The following is a 24,485-nucleotide window of genomic DNA, read 5'->3' on the forward strand; positions in this document are numbered from 1 at the left end:
TGAGTAAACGACACATCCTGTGGTTGGTACAGATCTTGGAGGATGAAGCAAGAGATTTCAGTCTTATAAATCCCTCTACTTCCCACGCAGAGGCTGCTTCTGCCTGCTCTTGGTGTGCATAGTTCAATTCAGTTCCCGCTTAGAAAAGGCCATGGGCGAACATAGGGACCCCCCCCCCCCATTTCCATATAGGACATTCAATCAACTCATCTCACAGAAAAATATTCCTGATGTCTGCAGAAAAAAAAAAGAGGGAGAGACAAAGCTGTTTTGCTCATATAAACCAAAATATCCATAGGTTTAAAACACTGCTCAATTAAGGAAATGAAATAAGAATATTCACCTTTCTTCATAGGTTCATACCTGTGAGTGTACCGAAAAACCGAGGAAACAGGACACCCGGAACTCAGAGGTACAAGTAGTCATGCTGAACTCCACACAAAGAGGAGGTATGTCCCAACCAAGCTGCCCTTACAACTTCAAGAAGGCAGTAAACGAGGCAAACCCACGGAAGAACATGAATCATGGCGTCAAGGAGCAAGTGTGATCCTCCTAACTGATGTGGGCAGTGCCAGGGATTGACCCCTGGGCTTCATGGGAAGTTAGGCAGATGCTCTACCTACTGAACCCCGTCCCTAGCCCGATATACTTCACTTGCAGAAAGCAAAATAAACTGCTCTCTGAAGGGGCTAGAGAGAGGGTTCAGTGGCTAAGAGTCCTCGCTACTCTTGCAGAGGTCTAGAGTTCAGATCCTAGGACCTGACTGTGTCAGGGGGTTCATGACCTCCTGTAACTCCAGCTAGCTCCAGGGGACCTGACATCTTCTCCCTTCCTAGGACACACACAAACACACCGACACACACACACACACACACACACACACACACACACACACACACACAGAGAGAGAGAGAGAGAGAGAGAGAGAGAGAGAGAGAGAGAGAGAGAGATTAAAAAAATAAATCATTTAAAAGAAAAAAGACCTGGCCCTTGGAGTCTGAGGCACGAAGAAGCTTGAATTACAAAGTCAGACCTCATCTAAGAAAACAAACCAAGCCATGTCAAACAAATAAAAAACAAAAACGACAGTAACAAAAAAACTGGAGGGGAAATGGCTGTGACTGGCTGGCTCACTGGCTGGCTATGCCTTTATTTCTTCAACTTCTCAGACTTCAGTGACAGTAAAGAGAAGGCAACTGTAATTAGAGATGCTTTGCTCTCTAGAGTGGTCCCTAACCGGGGCTGGCTGAAGTAGTGATTGCGAGCTGTTGGAGAGACAGTCTAGAAGTGCCCGCCGGAAGCCAGCAGGCTTCCCAGCCAGCTCTTAGAATCACACTGTTCCGTGGAGCTTGCTAATTGACCTGTATTTCTGACTGAAAAACTTTCCCCAAGGAGGCAAATGAAAGTAGATAATGAGAATCTCTCATCTCACAGGGCAGCGCAGGAGCAGAGTGCAAAGCCCTGGAGACTGATCGTTATTTAAAACGCAAAAGCATTTTCCAGAAGGTTCTGGCACGCCTGGGGCGGGGTCACTGCCTCCCTCCTGTCCCCCATGTTGCTTCAGCTCGCCTTTTTGGAATTAGAATTGTAAAGCAAAGGAGCACTCCGTGAGAACCACGTTATTATTCATTTACATGCAGATCTGTGCAGATACCAGAAAAGGCTGCATGTCTAGTGTGCAGAAAAACTTCAGCCTGCATGAAGTGAGTATTTAACTGTTGTCAGGAGGCAGGGAAGGGAGACCAGGGTACAAGTAGGGTCCAGTTGTTTTAATTTTTTTAACCACCTGGACATCTTCTATAATTGTTTTTATTATAATTAGCCCTTGACCTAGGGGCAAAAAAATATACATTTATCTCTGTTGTTTTCTTTCTTTTTTTTTTTTTTTTTTTTTTGGTTCTTTTTTTTTCGGAGCTGGGGACCGAACCCCGGCCCGGGCCTTGCACTTCTTAGGTAAGCGCTCTACCACTGAGCTAAATCCCCAGCCCCAATCTCTGTTGTTTTCTGAGGATGTTTCCAATCTCTGAAGACCACATATGTAAAAGTAACAGCTCTAATACAATACCTGCGTGGGACGATGGAATCCAACACTCAAAAGAGGGGAAGTTTTGAATCTAGAAATAGATGGCCAAGAAAGGCGTAGCAGGCACAACGTGGGCCAAGTGGCGTAATTACCGATGGACTGTAGAATGCTCAATACTGATGGTAAAAAAAAGGAAGAAATGAAGTCAGGTATGGTAGAGCATACTGCTAATCCCAGCACTTGGGAGGCAGAGGAAGGCAGATCTCTGTGATATCGAGGCCACCCTGGTCTACATAGTGAGTTCCAGGACAGCCAGGGCCACATAGTGAAACAAACACTGCCTCAATAAATAGACAAATACATGGATAGATAGCTGGACAGACAGACAGACAGACAGTGTAGTGGTTTGAATATGCTTGGCCTAGGTAGTGGCACTATTTGGAGGTGTTGGAGGAAGTGTGTCACTGTGGGGTGGGCAATGAGACCCTCCTCCTAACCCTGTGGGACCCAGTCTTCTCCCAGTGATCTTCAGATGGAGATGTAGAACTCTCAGCTCCTCCTGCACCGTGCCTGCCTGGGTGATGCCATGATGATAATGCCTTGATAATGGACAGAACCTCTGAACCTGTAAGTTAGCCCCAATTAAATGTTGTCCTTATAAGAGTTGCCTTGGTCATGGTGTCTGTCCACAGCAGTAAAACCCAAACTAAGACAGACAGACAGACAGACAGACAGACAGTACTTGTGGACTCCTGTACTCTCCACTGGGCCTACAAGAGCAACAAGGAAGAGCCAAAACTATTGTTAGGAACACATCTTGTAGGCTTTCTAAACTCGTTTCCTCTTGAAGTTAGGACTTGGAGAACCTGACACAAGTACAGCGAACTCTAGTCTCACAATCATGACACCACCCTACACGAGGAGCTCTTGGTGTTCCAGAATATTCAGGAGCAAACTCAGAAACCGTGCTTAGCCTCTGCTTGGAGACCGATCCGGGACATTAGACTGAGGGGTAGAGAGCGGCTCCATTACATTAATCAGCAGAGCAAAGCTGTGCCTCAACCAGGCTGTGGCCACTCCTTTTTGTCTCTCACTTGTTATCCCAGGACAAGGTGGCCATGTTACTTTCGTTTAGGGGAATCACTAAAAAGGAGGAAGAGAAGAAATGGGGAAGGGGGATGGGGACCCTGCTGACTGTTCGGTTCTGAATTCAGTTTGAGTGAGGAGCTTTTGGGTTGAGCTGTGTTCCTGCTGCACCTCAGAATCTCAGAAGAGTGTGAGGCTTTTAAATGCTGAGGAAGAATTATTCTGGGCTCCAGAGAGATGGATGTTGGATGGGAAGATTGGCAGGTGGTCTGCCTGGGAGGAGCTTCACACACACACACACACACACACACACACACACACACACACACAGAGAGAGAGAGAAAGAGAGAGAGAGAGAGAGAGAGAGAGAGAGAGAGAGAGAGGGAGAGAGAGAGAGAGGGAGAGAGAGAGAGAGAGGAGGCACCCCCTTATCCTGTTACACACCCACGCTCCTGCTGCCCTTCGTGGGCAGACCTGGAATCCACAGCAGGTGAAGACTCACGCCCGAGAGCGGAGCAGTAGATCCCGTAGACGTTAAGTGGAGAGATAAGAGTCTTAAGGTATTCTGCCACTTGGTGGATATGTTCAATGCTTCCAAATAATCACAGAAATGCAAAGCTGGGGTTTGCTAGACTTGTTTTATGGTCAATGACATGGTTTGTTGTGGGCCTCCAAAAGGGATCACCAAATGTCAGGCCTTTCCTCTTCCTCTGTTCCCTGGCTAACAGTAATGGTTTTGTTTCACTATGCCCATCTCACCACGGGCCCCAAATCATTGGCACCAAGAGACCATGAATATGAGAACCCCCCAAACAGTGTGCCACAGTGAACCTTTCATATCGTGGCTTGATTGTCTCGCTCTTTGCTACAATAACAGAAAGCAGCATAGCACACTTAGCTTGATTTGAATCTTTAATTGCATGTGTGATATGACAAGGGTGGATGGCACCTATGGGCTTTTTTCTTCTTGTGAGGTACCAGGGACTGAGGGGTGCCACAGCTTCATGCACAATGAGCATACATTATCCCACTGAGCTCTTTTCCTAGAGGAGAACACGAAAGCCTGTCAGGCTCAACTCTTTCTGTGTCTAGTTGCTAACAGGCCTCCTTCCTTCCCATCTTTCTCAATGCAAGGTTATTCCCCAGATCTACCTATATGATCATCCAAAAAGGAAGATTAAAAAAGAATCTTTTTACATATTCACTGCATATGTGTGGAGGTTGCACACATGCCACGTGTGCGTGTGGAAGTCAGAAAATAACACTTGGGGCTCAGGGATTGAACTCGGGTGGGTCTTCAGGCTTGGTGGCAAGCATCCTTAGACACTGTACTGGCTGATTTTGTGTCACAAAATCACAAGCTGGAATTATCACAGAAAAAGGAGCCTCCCTTGAGGAAATGCCTCCATGAGACCCAGCTGTAAGGCATTTTCTCAACTAGTGATCAAGGGTGGGAGGGCCCAGCCCATTATGGGTGGTGCCATCCCTGGACTGGTGGTCTTGGGTTCTATAAGAAAGCAAGCTGAGCAAGCCAGGGGAAAACAGCCAGTAAGCAGCACCTCTCCGTGGCCTCTGCATCAGCTCCTGCTTCCTGACCTGCTTGAGTTCCAGTCCTGACTTCCTTTGGTGATGAACAGCAATGTAGAAGTGTAAGCTGAATAAACCCTTTCTTCCCCAACTTGCTTCTTGGGCATGATGTTTGTGCAGGAATAGAAACCCTAAGACGTATACCAAACCACTTCACCAGACCTGAAATACAGACTTTTATAGCATTTACCTCTTAGACTCCCTTAAGTCCATGCTATTGGTGTGCCCCTGCTTGGTAATTGTCTGTGGTGTGATTTCTGTATGGTCACATTTTTTTTTTAAATTCTAGTTTATTTTCTTGCTTAACTGTCTAGTGGTTGGTTGACCTTCGAGTGTTAACATGGGTCTCAATGTTCTCTTTTTTTCTTTCCACTCTTCCTTCCCCACCGCTCTTCTGGAGTCTCCAAGCAGAAGTCGGGGCTGCCTCTGCTGTCTCCAGGATGCTTACTGTTTTGCTGTTAGCTTTCCACCCTCCATGGTGGACGCGCTCACTCTGCCCATGCTCACACGGGTTCCTGCCCATCTGATCCCCAGTCTTACTCCTTCAGGTCTCTGAGCACCCGGGATCCTGGAAGGGTCCCCTAGATGCGGGATGGATTGACTTGAGTTGCACAGATGTTTTTAAAGGTGGCATGACTCCCCAGAATAGATATTCTCTCATAAGAATATTTTTATTATCTGAAAAGTTAAACGCTATAAACTGTTTTATGACAAAAAATAAAAATAATAATAGAAGGTAAAATGAATTTTGAAACAACTAAATATTTTTAAATGCTTTTATGTCTTTCTCTGAAACAAGGGCAGGTTTTCTAGAGGTTCCCCTGGGCAGCTCATGTCTGGTGGAAATTTTCCGAAACACTGTGGGGAATGATGAAATGTCCCTCTGCTTTCCTAAGACAGGCTACCGTCCCCTGAGAAGCACGCAGCGGGTGGGTAGACATTCCTAAGGGACCATTTGAGTTGGGGGCATCAGAATGTTTGCAAACCAGTGTTGGTGCCAGTTCCTGAACAACCAAAACAACCGAGTGTGGAAAGCTGCCAAGGCCGATGGGACCACACTAAGTGTAGGGAAGTCTTATTTCTTTCCAGGCTTTATTTAGGATGTGCTATGCTAGTCGCTTCCAGAAGATTTAACTTTATTTTTAAAGCGCAAAAAATAATCTCGACTCTGTCTTTAAGACCTTTCCTGCACTCCTTAGCTTCTCTAAACAGCTCTTTAAATATATACACCCATGACCTTGCCTGGGCCCTTCTTCCAACTTCTCCAAGTTTTATTTCTCCCCAAAGGAGCCAAAAGCAACACAAGTAGCAGTGAGTTAAGTCCTACCTCTTAGGCTCAAGCAGCTCAGTGTCTACCCAGAATCCCAAGGATTCTCCAATCTCTTTCCCCCAAGGACCACGGGCTCACAGTTAAATGCCTAGTCTGAAAGAATGGTCTGAGATCTGCTTCAACATTGAAAGTTATTCCTAATGGTCTCATGTCAGGTGCCTTTACAAATGCAGTTTTCCAGGGCTGGAGAGATGGCTCAGTGGTTAAGAGCATTGTCTACTCTTCCAGAGGTCCTGAGTTCAATTCCTAGCAACCACATGGTGACTCATAACCATCCATGATGGGATCTGATGCCCTCTTCTGATGTGTCTGAAGTCAAGGACAGTGCACTCACATACATACATAAAGAAACAAATAAATTTTCTTTTTTTAAAAAAAGAAGTGAGCCTCTTATTCTCTGCGTGTTACATATGTTAATTAATCATATACTGCAAGAAGAAACCTCTGTGATGAGGGTTGAGAGATGCACAAATTTATGAGCATAGCAATAAATTAGTATTTAGTCTGATATACACCTAGCAAAATAATATTGAGTTTTCACCTAGGACCTCTGGCCCATCTAGCCATAGATGCTTGGTCCTGGTGACAGTGCCAGGTGTGGGTTCCATCTCATGGTGAGGACCTTAAATCCCATCAGAGAATGTTCAGTCACTCCCTGGGTTTCCTGCCACTCTTGCACCAAGGGGCATCCCTTGCCAGGACAGTGGTTACCGTGGCTCTCACGTTTGCTGTAGAGTTAGACTGATGGCTTCTCTCTCCCCATCGTAGTCTGCATAGCATCTTCCATCACTGTGAAAGCTTGGCAGTGTAAGAATGAAGCTTCCTTCTAGGTCAGCACCCACTTGGTTCTCCACGTTTTAAGACTCAAGTATGTGGTACCTTCAGCCAATAGAGTTTTACCTACAACTTCTAGGGGGTTCCCAAACACAGTGGCAAATTGCGTGTAATACTTGGGGGTCTGAGGAGACCCCACTGGCCAACAAAATGAGAGATTTCTAAAAGAGATAACCTGTTACTGGTTATTGAATCAAAGAGCAATAAGCACACAAGTGAGCCAATTTCTGTCGGACGAGGCAGAGTCCAAGAATGATGCCATTGGGTCTTGTGGCAGATCAATTTCTAGTCCTTGAGGAACCTCCACACTGATTTCCACAGTGGCTACACTAGCTTGCACTCCCATCAGCAGCGAATAAATATTCCCATTCCCCATATCCACGCCAGCATTTGTTTTATGGCTATTAATTCTGCCTGGGAGACGGGGGCGGGGAGAGGAGAAAGCTCAAAGTGGTTTTAATTTGCATTTCTCTGGTGACTAAGGCTATTAGCAATGTTTCTCTGCCATTTCTTATTTTTTTAATTGATTTGTTCTTTTACATTTTGAGTACACTCTTGCTATCTTCAGACACCCCAGAAGAGGGCACCAGATTCATTTCGCATGGTTGTGAGTCACCATGTGGTTGTTGGGATTTGAACTCAGGACCTCTGGAAGAGCAGTCAGTGCTCTTAACCACTGAGCCATCTCTCCAGCCCCTTCTCTGCCATTTCTTACTTCATCTTTTGAGAACTGTTTATTCCCATGCCCTGTTTTGTAACTGGGCTGTTTTATTCATGTTTAGTTTTCTTTTCTTTTCCTTTTCCTTTTTAAATATATTTTAGATACTCGCCCTCATTCTGTAGGCTATCTCTTCACCAGAATGTGGTGTCCTTTGCTATTCAGAAGCATTTTAGTATCATGTGGTCCTGTTTGCCAATTGTTGGTCTTAATGCCTGTGCTATTGGGTTCAATATATACATTCAAGTATATTTCCTATTTTCTCCTCTGTCAGATTTAGGCTATTAGCTCTTATATTGAAGTTCTTGACTCATAACAACCAATGAAATAGAAGCAAGTAATTAAATATCCTTAACTTAAAAGAAAAGAAAAGAAAAGAAAAGAAAAGAAAAGAAAAGTCCAGGACCAGATGGATATAGCACAGAATTCTTCCAGGCCTAAAAAAAACCAAACAGGACTGGAGAGATGGCTCAGTGGTTAGGAGCACTGACTGCTCTTCCAGAGGTCCTGAGTTCAAATCCCAGCAACCACAGGGTGGCTCACAACCATCTGTAATGAGATCTGATGCCCTCTTCTGGTGTGTCTGAAGACAGCAACAGTGTATTCACATACAATAAATAAATCTTAAAAAAATTAAACAAATAAACAAACCCTAGCAACCAATACGCCTTTAATATGCCTTAAAATAGAAAAGGAACATTTCCAAACTATTTTTATGAAGCCAGTATCCAGTATTACTCTGATACAAAAGCCAAACAAAGCTCTGACGAAAAAGAAAGTTACAATCCAACCTCTGTAATGAACACATATACCAACATTGTCAGTAAAATATTTGCAAACAAAATTTAAGTGTATCAAGAAGATTACCTACCACAGTCAAATCAGCTTCATCACAGTTGTAGAGGTAGTTCAACATATGTAAATTCATAAATGTGTAAATCCACCAGATAGAGAAACCACACAGCCATCTTGTTAGATGCAATTCAATACAATTCAGTATCCATCCCTTCAAGATTAAAGCCCTATGGAAGCTAGGGATATGGAGCCATCTCAGGGTAATAAAGACAATTTACGTGAATAAATATCCCTGCTAAATATAGAGAAACCAAAAGTATTTCCACTAAAATTAGAAGTAAGACATTTCTCTTCAGTATAGTGATTGAAATTGTAGCTAGCACAGACAGACAGGTGAAAGAAAACAAGGGGGTACAAATAGGAAAGGGAGGGGTCAAAGTATCCCTATTTGCAGATTAGGTATGATTTTAAATGTAGAAAATGCTCAGGGAAAGTACTTTCTCATTATTTCCTCTTTCCTACCACCTGATGTTAATTGCTAAGTCATCTGTGTTCCCACTGAACACATTCATAATCAAACTGTGTTCAACCTGTCTAAAACCAGCTTTCTGTTTCTTATCTTCAGTACATCCTAGCATTTAATGGAAGCAAGGATACAGTAGTTTCCAAATGAATACTAGTAAAAAATAACAGAAAAATAATTAAAGCATACTATATGAGATTCTATGAAGGAATATACATTACTATGTATGCACCTTCAGACAGATATTTTGAAGTAGTTATTCTTTTAGCTGGGGTTAAGTCTGTATAATAGACGTTATCATAACAGTGAGTAATATTGAAAAACTACTTTTATTAATCATTTACTATATACCAAACACTGTGCTAAATATTCTTTTTTTTTTTTCGGAGCTGAGGACCAAACCCAGGGTCTTGCACTTGCTAGGCAAGCGCTCTACCACTGAGCTAAATCCCCAACCCCTGTGCTAAATATTCTTATACAATTGATTCAGTCATTGTAACAATTTCTGGAAGATAGAGACTAAGTTACTCTCCTATTGCTGCAAAGAGAAACCATGACCAAGGTGACTTATAAGAGCAAGCATCTAGTTGGGGGCTTGCTTATACTTTCAAAGGGTGAGTCCAAGAACATCACGGCAGGGAGGTGGCAGCAGACAGGCAGGCATGATGCTGGTGCAGTAGCCGAGAGCTCACATCTTATCCACAAGTTGGAGTCAGAGAGAGTAGTGGGGGAGGAGAAAAGAAGCAAGGGAGGGAGGGAGGGAGAGAGAGACAGAGAGACAGAGAGACAGAGAGACAGAGAGACAGAGACAGACAGACAGACAGACAGACAGACACACACACACACACACACACACACAGAGTCTGAAGTGGACCTTTGAAACCTCAAAACCCATTCCCAATGACACTCTTTCTCCAATGAGGCCACACCTCCTAATCCTTCCAAAAACAGTTCCACCAACCAGGGACCAAGCATTCACATATGTGAACCTATGGGGATCACTCTCATTCAAGCCACCACAGAGAACATACTACCCATTCTGCTGATGAAATAAGCAGTTTAAAAATGTTGAGAACTTTGTCCAACCCCAGAGAACTAGTAAGTGAGGGTTAGTCCCCTCAAATGCCTTGACTATGCCTTTCTAGTAAGCAGAGAATCAGGAAGAGGAAGGGGAAAAGGAATTAATTAAAGCAACATATCATGCATGCATATATGTGTGTGCATACACATACATAAATGTATGTGTGTATATATATATGAACACATATTTTTTAATTTTTAAAAAAATCCTTAAAATTCTTAAGAACAGGACAGAACAGTCATAAACAGTAAAGAGGCTCTCAGGACACAACCTAGCAACAAGCGAACTAACATCCTTCTAACCTTGGGTTCTCTGAAGAGGACACAACCAGTCCTTGGCTCTCTGGAGATTGCAGCTCTGATCTTTAGGTCAGTTATGCCATTATGTCATTGAACACTGCAAAAGAGCTTAGAATCTGGACTGTGTCATCTTCAATTCTGCCTAGGCTGGCCTTGAACTGCTAGGTTGTAGATCTCTCGTACATTAGCCTCTGAGTGGCTGGGGTCACAGAGCCTCTGCAGGAACTAAAACAAGCATGGCTTCCTTGTCACCCTTCCTTCCCTCCAGCCTCCATGCAGTGTATTTTGTGTTTCGGCTTTGTTTTGAGTGGTGGTGTGTATGTGTCTGTCTGTCTGTTGATCTGTCTGTCTAGGGACCAAATCCAAAGCCTTGTAGACACCAGGCAAACACTTTCCACCACTGAGGGCACACTGAGGCCATGTTCTTCACAGCGGCTTTCCTTCCTCACTACTGAGGAAATGTCTCCCTTGTGCAGAAAGCACATAGCAATTTACTTCACTGGGCTAAAGGCCAATTACCCTACATAAAATTGATCTGCGTGAGGGATCAGGCAGACTAATTGAATAATATAGTTTCTTATAATCCGAGCATATGCAGAACTCTTAGAAGTTGAATTGAGAAGAATCTAATTTGTTCTTTTTGTATTTGAGTAGACAGATCTGTAAGAACAGTAAATCCTACAGAAGGGAAAGAGGAAGAGGAAGAGGAAGAGGAAGAGAAAGAGGAAGAGAAGGAGGAGGAAGAGGAGGAGGAAGAGGAGGAAGATGAAGAGGAGGAGGAAGAGAAAGAGGAAGAGAAGGAGGAGGAAGAGGAGGAGGAAGAGGAGGAAGAGGAAGAGGAGGAGGAGGGAGAGGAGGAGGAAGTGGAGGAAGAGGAAGAGGAGGGAGAGGAAGAGGGAGAGGGAGAGGGAGAGGAAGAGGAAGAGGAAGAGGAAGAGGAAGAGGAGCTGCCACCAACAGAGGGACTGGAGAGATGGCTCCGAATTAAGAACACTGCTCTGGCAGAGGGCCTGGGTTTGATTCCCAGCACCCACATAGTCACTCTGAACATCTGTAACCCCCAGGGGATCTGATGACCTTTTCTGGCCTCCACAGGCATCAGGCACGAACATTGTGCAGACAAACATTCAGGAAAACACTTCTACACATAGCATTTTTCTTGTTTTTGTTTTTGTTTCCAGACAGGGTTTCTCTGTGTAATCTTGGAAGTCACTCTGTAGACCACACTGACCTCAAACTCAGAGATCCGACTGCCTCTGCCTCCTGAGTGCATGTGCTGCCACTACCCAGGTTTAAAAGAATAGTTTTAAGCTAGTAGAAGAAGTGCTTAATTAAAGGAGGCAGTAAACTAAGGATGGGGAAAATGAGAGGACAGGAAATCAGAACACCCACATGCATCCGAACCATATATATCTGGTTGGGACTGGACAACTGACAGTTAGCCCTGTGTTGTATGGCTTAGAGGAGGCCAGGAAAGGTCTAGCCAGATGCCTTTGAATGTGAGTACATACCGAGAAGAGATGTTTTCACAGCCATTAGAATATTTGGCAAGAAATAGTGATGGGTTCAAAAAAACTAAAGTGATATAATATATCTTCCAAAAAGTCATATGAAATAAAGAGGGAAAGGCTGGAAGGAATACAATCACAGTTTACAGCTTGGATAGGCTGTGAACAGTTATTGTAGAGTTCTAACAATGTAAGCTCAATATGGATTTAACTGAACTGTGATACAATTTATGGGAGATGTGGAAAGACAGAGTTCTCCACTATGGTCTAGGCAAGACCTTTGCTCCCTGCCGCTGTTCTTATTCACCGTCCTAGAGCATGACTTTAGCCCCTCGTTCTTTCTCCCACCCCCACCCCCTGCTTAAAATCTAGGTCGCCCAAACAATGGCCATTGAGCTTTGAGACCAATTCCTTTCTTCTAAAAGCCATCCTTGCACTATCTCTGAAGACTACAGAGGTGCTTCAACTAATGTCCTATAAAATATTTAGGTATCTTACATAAGACTAGATACTGATAGGAGCTTTTATGATGAGGGAGAGGAGGAAGGGAGGGGGCAGAGAAGGAGGGAGAAGAAGGGAGGGGAGAGAGAGAGAGAGAGAGGAGAGAGAGAGAGAGAGAACGCTATAGAGCATTTGTGGCAGTCCAGGTCAGCCTAAGGAGCGGTTGGTTGGTTCTCTTGCTTCCCATCTTGTCTGACACAGCATCTCTTGTTTGGCCGCTGTGCTGTGTATTGCAGACTAGCTGACCCTAGAGCTTTCTGGGATTTCTTCTGTCTCTGCCTTCCACATCCTTAGGACTGCTGGAGTTAAAAGCATGACGAGCACCACCCATCTTGACTGGTAGGTGAGTTCAGGGGATTGGAACTAAAGTCCCCAGGTTTGCGTGCCAGGTGTTTTTACCCAGTGAGCCATCTCCCAGGCTTTCAGGAAGATGTAGTTGAGTTTCATCTACAAAGTATATTGAAAAAACAAAACAAAACAAACAAACAAACAACAACAACAACAAAAACCGAAGTAAGCAAGTTGGAAGAAGTGGATCAAGAGAGTTAAATCCATACCTAGAAGAAGAGTAACTCAGTAGGTGAGGGCTAAACTGACAAATCCAAATAGGGCAAACTTAAGATAATCATTAGGATATAGGGAGATTAAGTGATGAGCCGGAAGTACTAAAAGCTGACAGTGACTGTATGTGGGAGTGCGTTGTTATTATTACAGTCTTGTCAGGTGGTGGCGGCCCACACCTTCAATCCCAGCACTCTCAGGAGGCAGAGGCAGGTGGATCTCTAAGTTCGAGAGTCAACCTGGTCTTCAGAGCAAGTTCCAGAAGTGCCAGGGCTACACAGAGTAAGCTTTGTCTTGCACAACAAAAACAAACAAACAAACAACAGGAAAGCAAACACTACTGGAGACAAGAATAATTTTTTGAGGCCAGTCTAGTCTATGAAGTGAGTAGAATTCTTTTTAGATTCTGGTTATGCAACTTGGCTCTCCTTCTCTGTACCCCGCTTTCACCTCGATGGTCTCTTCTGTTCACCTCGTCTTAATCTGCTTTCTCCTCACAGTGGCCTCACATCTTTACTCTTGCCTGGCCTAAACTTCCACTCGCCACCCCCGCTTTGTCTCTTTTCTCATCCTAAGTTTCTCTAAGTCTTGACTGATACCCACCTTCGTAAACATTCCAAGTGACTTAGATTTCTGTGTTAATTTTCCAGGTGCTGAGCTGAAATCATTTGGACTGCACCTGAGCCACCTGGTCCCGAGCCACCTGTGCACCTGGTCCCGAGCCACCTGTGCACCTGGTCAATGCTCTCTGTTATAGTGGCTGAGCAAACCTTGAAGCCATTCAAAGTAACTTTAAAACTATGGTAGCGTTCATTCCAGCAGTGTACTACTATGGTCATCAGTGACTTGGTGTTTTCTAGTGAGATTTATAACAAATTCTAGAAAGTCAGCCAATGAGTGAAGACTCTTTAATACTAGAGAAATATAGATTAAAATTGAATGAAGTAAGTCTATTTTAGCTTTAAAGATCTTCCTGTTTCCCCCTTTGATACTATAAATTCAGAAGCTTTTGAAATTTCCATTCATATGCCATCAATCCACGAGAAATAAAAAAAAATGGTGGCTGTTGAAGAATTATATCTTTAAAGGTGCCAACACTTGCTGAGAAAAATGTTTAAAGAGTGGAAACACTGCTTGTCCCAAATTAAGCTTTCTAAACGAAAAACCTAAAGCCAAAAGAGCGCATAGAGTTCTATAACCTATTTATAATCATGGCTGGGAAATTTGGATTCATACAAGCCTGTCTTTATTTGAAATGCAGCTTAAATAAGGAAAAGCACACACTTCAACCCCACATCCCAGCCACATTTCTCCCTAACAGAAAAGGGTCTTTCTTGAAGGTTTTTCCAGGTTTACCACCTAATAGTCCGTCCAAAAATAAGTGCTTGAGAGCTGTACTAAGCACATTCAACAGCCCAGCAAACATCAGTTTGTGAACTGGCTCAGCTCCCCCAGAAGCCTTGGCCAGGCCCCCACCTACATTCTCCAGCTCCTAATTAGAAAGCTAATTAGAATTCCAAATTTAACGGCTAAATAGAGAGGGCAGTCTAGTCCCAGGCCAGGATTCCTTGAACATCAAACAGCTCCTCTGTCCTCTGTTGGTTCAGTGAGTGTGGGAAGAGAGCTGGGCCCTCAGGACTGGTGACCATTTGACATGCTGGAGGGGCAGCCGCATTTACTTTCCTCTGTATGAGAGGAAAGGTCTGCGGAACGGAATGCAAATTTGGAAAAAAGAACTTTTAAAAACCACACCAAAACATGACTTAGAGTTTAACTACTTTAAGGAAAAGAAACATATCTTTTTATGAATTCTGTTATTGCTGTGGCGATGGGAGGGGACATGAGGAGTTCCCTTCAGGAACAGTTCCTGGTTCCAGCTAGGCAGCCTCTTTAAGTGCAGGGCGCCTTCTTTAGTTACCATGGCAACCAAAATTAGAAGGGCTTTTGCAACACTAACAAAAACCATCTCCTGAAGTGCTTCTGTGAATCACACTGAATGCTGATGATGCAAACTGTGTATACAGATTTTCAAACATTTTTTAAAAAATCCCTATTGTGATAAACAAATACCCGTTTTACATTCCCGTTTGAACTCGTCACTTGGAACAAATTTTTGTTCCTCTGGTTTTGCTTGGTTCCCTTCTGGATAGCGCAGGCCCCAGAGTGCAAACGCGATTTGTTTAGTTTCCAAACTTGTCTGAATTACACGGTGAGCAGCACTTAGAATGTGATTCATTTGTCCTTATTTTGAAATGGAATGCGCGCGCGTGTGTGTGCGTGTGTGTGTGTGTGTGTGTGTGTGTGTGTGTGTGGTGGGGGGTGGAGGTAACATAGAACACTCTTGTGTACTACACTCTGGAAGGGGGAAACTGGAAAGGGAAGGGAGAGAAAGGGTGAGGTAGAGGAAGAGGAGAGTCCATCTTTTGCCTCGCATTCGGAACCAATGGGTGGGTTCAGCTTGTAGAAGGCTTTTTAGAGACTCCTGTTTAAGTCTCTTCCTGGTTGTATTTCCGAGTCTTCTCTACTCCCAAGTTCTCTCCTCCTATTATAAAAATCCTAGAGAGGCGCCCAGGGAGAGAAATGAGGTTCTTCCTTACTTTGTTGGATCTTCCCAAAGAAGCGCCTTTCTCTAGGGAGGATTCTGGTGTATGGTGTCCTTGAGGGTTCATGTCACCACCACTCCTCTCTGAGGTCACAGCTCTGAGAAGTTACTTATGTCCACACTCCTAATCCAGGTCACACAGGTGCTCAGCCCTAGTTACAAACTAACGAATTTGGGCTGGCGCCTCGCTCTTGTAGTCCAGAGAACCCCTGTGGGCATACGAGATGCTAGGCTGCCCTCTGGTTCACGTGTGGGAGCACAGACAGACACGGGTGACAGCACGGTGGACACAGAGGGGTGCACGCACGCGCCCAGATCAGGGTACCCTATACAGGAGCCTTCGCCCTGGTGTCAATGTCCCCTTCTGTATAGTGCTGATTGACCTGGTGGACGTCCCTAGGAGCACTTAACCTTTTCCTAACCCCACTTCACCGCCACCGCAGACCAGAACTCCTGTCTCCTTTTTCTCTTGAGATCCTGGAGAAAAGCCTCTTTTTAGCCACGCACATCTGCAGCCCGGAGATGGCAAGGCTAGAGTGACCCAGGCGCCGGCGACCAGCCCTGCTTACCTCGGTCCGGAGGCCGCCTGGGGAGCTCGCTGCGCGGCCAGGCAAGGCACGCAGAGTGGCAGGCACTGGCACAGGCTCGTGAGTGTCTTGGGGCGCAGACGTCTGGGTCGTTCCTATGGCTCTGCTAACTGGGGTGGGCAGCAGACCTGACCCACAGGGCCGTGGCAAACCCCGCTGCCTGTCTGCTTCTGGCTCCGCCACCAGAGCCGAGTGCCTCGCAGCGTCCTAAACAGGACCAATCCCGAGCGGGGGGCTGGCTCTGGGGAGCAGGGAAAGGAGACTGGATGGTCACCGCGACGCGAAACCGGCCTCGACCTGGCAGGCTGGTTTCTATGGCAGCCAGGAAGGAGGAGCGGAAGAGAGGGGAGTGTGTAGTTGTGTGGCAAGGGGGACACCCACTGCAGACTTTCCGGGAGGGGATTTGGGCCTAGAGCGACGATCGGAAGCAGAGACAGAACAGACAGACTTAACACCTTGCCTGAACAGCCCTTGCGCACGCACACTCCCATTCCTTCCCTCTAAGCGACCGCGACACTAGCCTGTAATCCTTTCAACAGAACTGAGACTTCCAGCAAAACACCGCGACAGTTCCTCCGGGTGAGTAGCAGGGCTTAAGCTCTGCAGAAAGAAGTGCTTGTCTCCCTCTGCCCGGGGCCCTTGCACGCATCAGGCCTAGTTTTCAGGGTGCCACCTAGTCGCGGCCCTCTGGTTGCTTGTCTACTCCCTGCTGTGATATCCTGGCAGGTGGTAGGTGCCAAATGCTCTTTTCTTAGTTTACGAACTAGGAAGCCAAGTCATTGGATTGAGTGTAGAGCTGGGAATTTGATTCAGATACCATAGATCAGAGAAGACAATACCTGGAGTTAACTTGCTTTCTTTAATAGAGGAGGAAACCGAGAACAGAGTCTCACAGATGGTTTAATGGCTGAACCAGTGCAGTCTGTCCACTTTCTTGATTACTGCTCACCCCATGTATCCCTGGATGCCAGGGAAGAATTACATGAATCAAGATAACCGACCTCTAAAATTCTTATGAGGCAGAAATTGGGGGTCTAGAAGTCTGTTTTATTTTTTCTATTTGTCAGACAGTGTATTAATAATTTTATAAGGACTAATAGCAATCTGAGTAGTTCTGGGTTAGCAGATAAGGAAATTTAAGCAAAGACAGATATATGCTTCAGTTAAGGTCCCCAAGCTGGGGCTGGAACTGGAACCCAAGCACTGGGACTTCAGATACACTCAGACCTTTCTTTGCTGATGCTTCCTCAGTGCTCCTTAAAGGGGTCAGGAACAGCAAGGGCAACACCAAAAACCTTGGACAGCTCCATGCACTGGCAACGTGCAGGGAAGTCAAGGGACTCTGAAAGGACTGCTTACTCAACCCAATCAATGAAAAGGATTCTCTATCTCACAACAAACAAACAATCTTGAAGTAGTGCATATGGCCAGTCTATTTTCTTTCTATAACAATAAGATAAAATAAAAATATCACATTAAAAAAAAGATTGAAAAGGCCCTTTGAGTCTTGAAACATGACAGTAAATGGGACAAAATTTTATAGGAAATTTACATAGAAATCTAGGTCCCCAAATCCTAGATCAGACATACAGCTACAGTGGCAAAACTCACACACCATGCCCCCACAGAGCAAGGAAAAATGTCAGGTCAGAAATTGCTTCGCAAGTGTGCTTACCGGGCTCCATTCTGCCAGCCCCTTGAATCTTCCATTTTCTTTAAGTTTCACACTAGAGCTCGGTTTTCAACCTTCCTAATGCTGCAACCCTTTAAGACAGGTCCTCATGCTATGGTGACCCCAACCATAAAACTATTTTACTGATACTTCATAACTGTAACTTTGTTACTAGTATGAATCATGATGTAGAGATCTGTGTTCTCCAATGGTCTTAGGCCACCCAGGTTGAGAACCACTGTGATAGATTCTCCTCCTTCCAAATCAGATCTGTTTGCCCCTTGGCATTCTGGGACTCCTCAGTCACAGATGAATGGAATACATTTGATTTCCTCCACTTGAAAGACATTTTTTCTCCTACAAAAGTCTACCCAAAAGTAGATTACAATACAACACTATGCGGAGCTCTGACTTAAAAAACAAGACAAAACAGTCTTGATGGGTAATACAGGCTGGACTTGAACTCAAGGTTGTCTTCCAGCCCCAGTCTCCCCCAAATTTGGAATTATAGGCATGTGTCACCACACCCATCCAGCCTTTAAGAAAACTCATGACTAGAAGGAAACATTTAGCACATATTGAGTGAGCAAAATTTGGAAAGAGAAAATACAAATTTGTGATTCATGTCTGGAAATGCACCTCACTGTGGGGGCAATTGCCAGTGACCTCAAAGTTCTCCTTTTTCTACAAGGGCATGTGCATACTTCATAAAAGTATTTTCTAGAAAATATTTTTTCAATAGAATTTATGAATCTAAGGCCCCAGTCATCAGTGTAGGCAGGCCTGTGATTCTTGGGAAACTCAATGAAATATGGTTTCTAACCTTTAACTTTTTTGGACATGTTAAATGTATGAGACACTTGGATCTTTCTTTAAGAAATACTGTGGGCTAGAGAGATGGCTCAGTGGTTAAGAGCACTGACTGCTCTTCCAGAGGTCCTGAGTTCAAGTCCCAGCAACCACATGGTGGCTCACCACCATCTGGGATCCAGTGTCCTCTTCTGGTGTGTCTGACAGCTACCGTGCACTCACATAAAAATAACTCTTTAAAACAAACGAAATACCGTTAATGGTTAAAAGGCCATCTTAGCTCTAAGTCTTTACTAGCTGGTGACACCTTTGACAAACATTTCTTAGCTTCAGTTCTCCTATCTGTAATCTTGGAGCTGTTGGGAGAACTAATGGGATGTTTCTAGCAACAATGTATCAACCTGGCCAGAAAGCCTGGGAAGTTGAAGGATGGGGTCAGTGGCTAAGCGGGCTGCATTCACCAGTGTCTAAGGAGTTGGGATTCAGGTATGTTCAGAATTCCCTCTACTTTTTTGTGCACTTGCTTTTTAGGGGCAAAGACAGCCAGTCTCTCATTCTCCAGTTAAGTTACACAGGATGCAGCCATACTGCATGTGAACCTGGCCATTCAACTGGACATTGCCACCTCTAGTCTTCCTTCCTCGTTCTCTCTTTGGTGACACTTGACAAACCTTAGAAGAGAATCTTACAGTCTCTAAGATTGTAAACTATTATTCCACGGTTGAATCTGCAACTCAAAATGATTCAGCCTGTCCCAGGAAATTTATTTTGTTTCAATTCTGTGTACAACCCAAATCTAAGAACTCAAGTCTTTACAAAAATCCAAGTATTCCAGAAAATACTTTTGAATGGAAAAGACAGTACTGGTTTGGGCTGAATAATCAATTACTTTAGTTATTTTCTTATCAGTAGCTCTACAGTCAGAAGTTTGAGCTAAGGGTGTCAAAATGGTTAAGTTCTGGAAATGGCGATTTAATGGGCTGCAGATTACCAATTTCTTATTGAATCCTCACCTGGCAGAGGGAGGGCCAGAGCAAGTTGTGGAGTGTCTTATATGACTTTACTATCACGCACAAGATTAGCTCTATTTTAATGACCTAATTATTTCCCAGAGGCCCTCCTAATACCAACAAACTAGGAACAGTGATTTCAGTATATGAACTGGGGGTGGAGGACACACCAACATTCAGTCCCTCAGATCACTCAGATCACTTTTTCATAACGATTAGTGTTTAGCGATGTCATTTGTTCTTTAACTTTACAAGAACCTTTTAAGAACTAAGAGTGGGGCAGGCATGGGGATGCATAACTTTAATCCCAACAACTCAGAAGGCAGGGGCAGGCAGATCTCTGAGAGTTCAAGACCAGACTGGTCTACATAGCAAGATAAAGGCCAGCTAGGGCTACCTGGAGGGACCCTTATCTATAAAATCCAAATGAAACCAAAAAAATAAAAAGTAAAAAAAAAAAAAAACACCCTAGAACTGCTGTAGTAATGAAGCATTTACGTGAAGTTTATCATAATTTTGTTCTAACTTTATTATCTTTAAAAATTGTTTACTTGGGGAGCAAGGGTTATGCACATGGAGGTCAAAGGGTAGCTTGCAGAAGTCGATTCTCTTCATCAACGAGGTAGGACTGAATTCAGGTGAACAGGCTGAGTCATCTTGTCAGCCCACTTGTGTTTTTATTACAGTCAAAGGCAAGCAAAATTTAAATTGAAAGAATGAAAACAATTGTAGTAATCGCCCTTGTCTCTCTTTTGTCCCTCCTCCCCTCCCTCTCCCAAGGTGCCTGGAATGCTTTTCATCTAATGTTAGGTTATTTCTGATCGATGAGTTGGGGTGGCTTTAATTTTTTCTCATTTTGAATCACGTGATTTTTACTTTACCAAGTGTCATTCAACAACAGCAAAAAGAAAGAGGACACAGTGACTAAGGAGGGGCCAGTAGCCCCTGTTGAATTCTGATATTCTAGGTGGTTTTATTTCAAGTGATTTGAGGGGCGGGGCACATACACACGTCTACGAGGAGGCATAGATCAATGTTGGATGTTCTCAATCTTTCTTCACCTTATTGAGACAGGATTTCTCACTGATTCTGGTTGTTCCACTAGCATGGCTGACTAGGTATGCCCCCTGGGATCCTCCTGTCAGTCTACCAAAGAGGATGCTGGGAATGGGCCACCACGCCTGACTTTTTATATGGAAGGTGGGAATCTATACCAAGGTCCTTGAGCAACAAACACTTCACCATTGAGTTAATCTCCCCAGCCCCCAGGTGTTTACTTTAGCTGTCCTGACATTTAGCTCTGATTTACATAATACTGAACAATAAAATTTCTTACTAAAATTAAGATACAAGTAAAACCTAGAGAAAAAACCCGGCACTGAGAAAGGGCGTGCTAATTCTCACTGTGCAATCTGAGTTTGCCTCCATCCTTACTGCAGTGACTATTCTCAGGACCCTTCCCTCAGCAGAGCAGGCAAGCACCCCATCACTGGTTGATTGTATTTCCAGCCTCTCAAGCCAAATATACCAATTAGTTTTGCAGGGAAGTCAAGCTTCCTTTTTTGAGCTCCTAGCAGCAAGCTGAAACTCTAGGCAGCTGCTGGGAGAAGTGAGATAGAAGAAAGAGAGAGAAGCCGTGTCTTCGGAGTTTAGACCTGGGAAATCTGGCAATGAAGGTTGACAAGCAGTTCCACAGCAGAGAGCCGGGCTCCAGTGAAGGAAAGCTCAGAATGACAGGAAGGATACACTTAAGCTTTTGGGCAGTGCCCAAGAGAAAGAGAAAAGATAGCAGCTGCACCAAGGGAGGGACTGCTGGGAAGGGAAAATACATTGTATCTATCTCTAAGGGGAATGAGATAATTGTTCCTCCAGCATGTTTATTTGGGCCAGTTGTCTTTCTTTAGGCTGGACTTTTGGACAAGTCCCTGATTTACATGTAAGGGAGGAAACAACAATGTCTCTCCTTTAGAGACCAGCTCATGTTTCCTAACAGGTTCAGAGACACTTTTCCAGGAAGTTACCTAAGAAGAGGTAATCATGCTTTCCTTCCTAATGTTTGCAGAGAGATGACTATGAGGGAAGGGGTCTATCCTCAATGGCTTCTAGCTACCTGACGCTCTCTCAAAAGCTGAGACCTTAAAAATCCTTTAAGGGACAGGCAGAAACTGACAAACTGTATAATCAATTCTCACCACAAAATCCAGAGATCCAGTTCAAAAGCTGTTCACAAGAAGGGGTTAGTGTCTGGACTGGGGTTTCAGTCACACACTCAAGTATGGCTCCCAGGAGGAAGGGCTCATTTAAGAAAGTGAGATAACAAGAAACAACAGTTCCTCTGTATTCTGGCCTCTGGTCAGGACAAAACTGTAGAACATTTCTGTCTTCTGGCCAACAAGAATTAGAACTGCTAGCTTTTCCCTAAACCTGCCCAAGCTATTTCTTTCTTTCTTTCTTTTTTTTTTTTTTGGAGCTGAGGACCGAACCCAGGGCCTTGTGCTTTCTAGGCAAGTGCTCTACCACTGAGTTAAATCCCCAACCCCCAAGCTATTTCTTATCCTTGGTGTGATACTTTCTTATAAACGACATTGGCTATTACTCACAACTGAACAATGAAGAGCAGGAAGAGGCTCTAGATTAGACGATGAAAATTATCCAAAGTACTTATTAGGTAGTTAATTTCGCTTGATTTTATTCTCAGTAAGCACGGTTTCATTTGGACTATGGCTCTCAATTCAGTACCCCATCCATAGCATTCCTTAATTACAGCTTTACACAAGTTACTTGTCTAATACAGATAGGCACACACACCAGAGTTAACCATCAGCTATATTGTAAGTAAATCCATACACTGACATTTAGTTCTTGACAGGTCTGAGTTAACATTTTGTGTCTACTGCATGTGAATTACCCAGCACCAAGAATGTTACTAATCAACTAGAATGATTTAATTTTTAATGTCTTATTGCTCTCTCTAGCATTTCCTATCTTTGTGGCATTTGCATTTCAAGAACGTAAAAACTGCTGAGATGATGTATAATGTTCTTGCTTGTTCTGAATGTTTGTGACTGTCACGATCTGGTCATTATATTCAAAAGCTGCCACGAACAATCTACAGTAGCATGTGCTCTTAAAGAGCTTCTCAGTTACTCCAGGACTGAAGATACAGCTTAGTACAACACTTCCGTAGACACACACACACACACACACAACTTCATTCCATTGGCTAACCAAATGCTTCCTTTGGGACGTAGGTCCAGTTGTTCACCAAGTGACTCCAGACCCAACAATCAGTGATTTCAGTATCAGGGAACTCATTTAGTAATTTGAATTCCCAGGCACTAACCTAGACCAACAGAATATTCAAGTCTGGATATAGAACCTAGCAAGACTTTAAACTCTGGTAACTGCTAAGCTACTGCCTGCAGGTTACTAAACTCATCTACCTGCTCACCAAAGGCCAGTGCTTCAGAGATAAACGCTGGGAAGGAGTCAAGCTTCCTTCCCCATCAAAGGCCACCTTAAGAGCTTGAGGTATAAGCATACAGAGGGAAGCACAGTGGGGCCACGGGCAGGCATGCCATACTTAGTCTGTGTCATCTGAGGCAGCTTTACCTTCTTGGGGTAGTTCCCATAAACTTGTTTAGACAGATGAATTTTCTCCAATAAAAGCATCATCTTACATATCCTAAATAATCTAATGACCACCAGATATTCTGGGTTACGTAAATTAAAAAACATTTGGGAGTGACATGGGAAGAATTGCAGTTTTCTTTACAATCTGGAATGCCAGTAAAAGGGGGATTCACAAATGGGACAGCTGCGCATAGCCCCAGGGCAAGGAAATTCGAGTCTGACGGCTTAACTGATCTCCTATCTCTTCTACTCCCAGCCCCATTAAAAACTGGAGTGGATTCCAGAAAGAAAATGAGTGTTTCCTCTTATGCTTTGTACAATCTGAAGAGGTGTCTTAGAGGTAGAAGACAAAAAAAAAGAGGTGTCAGAGACAGAAGTGTGTGATTGTATACACAGGTGATTTATAACTGACAGCTATCATTACAATAAAACTTTTCTTCCCAGGTCACAGTTTAGTAGAAATACCAACACAGAGGTTATTTCAACTAAATCATATCTGACTAACATCAAGAAGAAATATGCTGCCTTTATACTTATTGTGGAGGAGGGACTGTTTACAGAACACAGGAGGTTAGATGTCCTTTAAGTTCTGACTAGGTGATAACAGTCTCTATAGTCTGACACGGATTCCTACAGCACACGTCAAATTACACATGAACTACATTTTGCCTAGGTCTCCTCCAACACAGAGACTTCAAAGACTCCCCTCTCATTTTCCCGCATCAGTTTTAAGACTTTCAAGTGAGCTCCTCAATGACCATGTTTTCAATGAAGACAACACACGCTAAATGGCAGATAGAAATTAATCCACATCTTAAGTGAGGACTACATTTAGGCCTCATTTGTTGCTGGTTTACTCAACATATAAAATGTGATCTAGTAAGCAGCATGTGATCTTTGTAAGCATGATCTTAATATTAAACTGACACCTCTTCAGCAAACTTTTGTGACTTGTTACCATTTAATTCCACAATTACCAAAGTATTGCTTGAGCTGATCTCTTTAAAAACAAGTAGAAAAATATGTTTAAAATAAATAGGCACTACTAAAAACACTTGTATGTCAATAAGATCTACAAAGATATAAGTAACGTGTGTCTGGCCTTCCGAGCAAGTCTTGGGTTAGGAAGTATGTGACAACAATCTTGTATCTTAATGAGCCATGTTTACCACAGTCACAAAAATATATCAAGCATCTCCAAACTGATCATTAGCGAGGCCAGCGATGGCTCTTCTTTCTGGGGACCCAGGTTTGCTTCTCAGCACCCGCATGGCAGCTCACAACCGACTCTAAGCACCTTCTGTGTTAGGGGAGGGAGTCATCAG

At 43.9% G+C, this 24,485-nt stretch overlaps 1 protein-coding gene and 1 long non-coding RNA gene across 4 annotated transcripts in view; both read right to left on the reverse strand.

Annotated features, from left to right (window-relative positions):
* The window catches only part of Nim1k (NIM1 serine/threonine protein kinase), a 44,010-nt gene extending 27,782 nt beyond the window's left edge, over positions 1 to 16,228 (reverse strand). The window contains 1 exon segment of the mRNA NM_001447254.1: positions 16,018 to 16,228. The gene's annotated coding sequence lies outside the window, so the exon portion shown is untranslated.
* Positions 1 to 24,485, reverse strand: part of LOC134485850 (uncharacterized) — a 704,841-nt gene that overhangs the window by 57,997 nt on the left and 622,359 nt on the right. The window lies entirely within an intron of this gene.

This window comes from Rattus norvegicus, chromosome 2, assembly GCF_021556685.1.
Source record: "Rattus norvegicus strain SHRSP/BbbUtx chromosome 2, alternate assembly SHRSP_T2T, whole genome shotgun sequence".
NCBI lineage: Eukaryota > Metazoa > Chordata > Mammalia > Rodentia > Muridae > Rattus > Rattus norvegicus.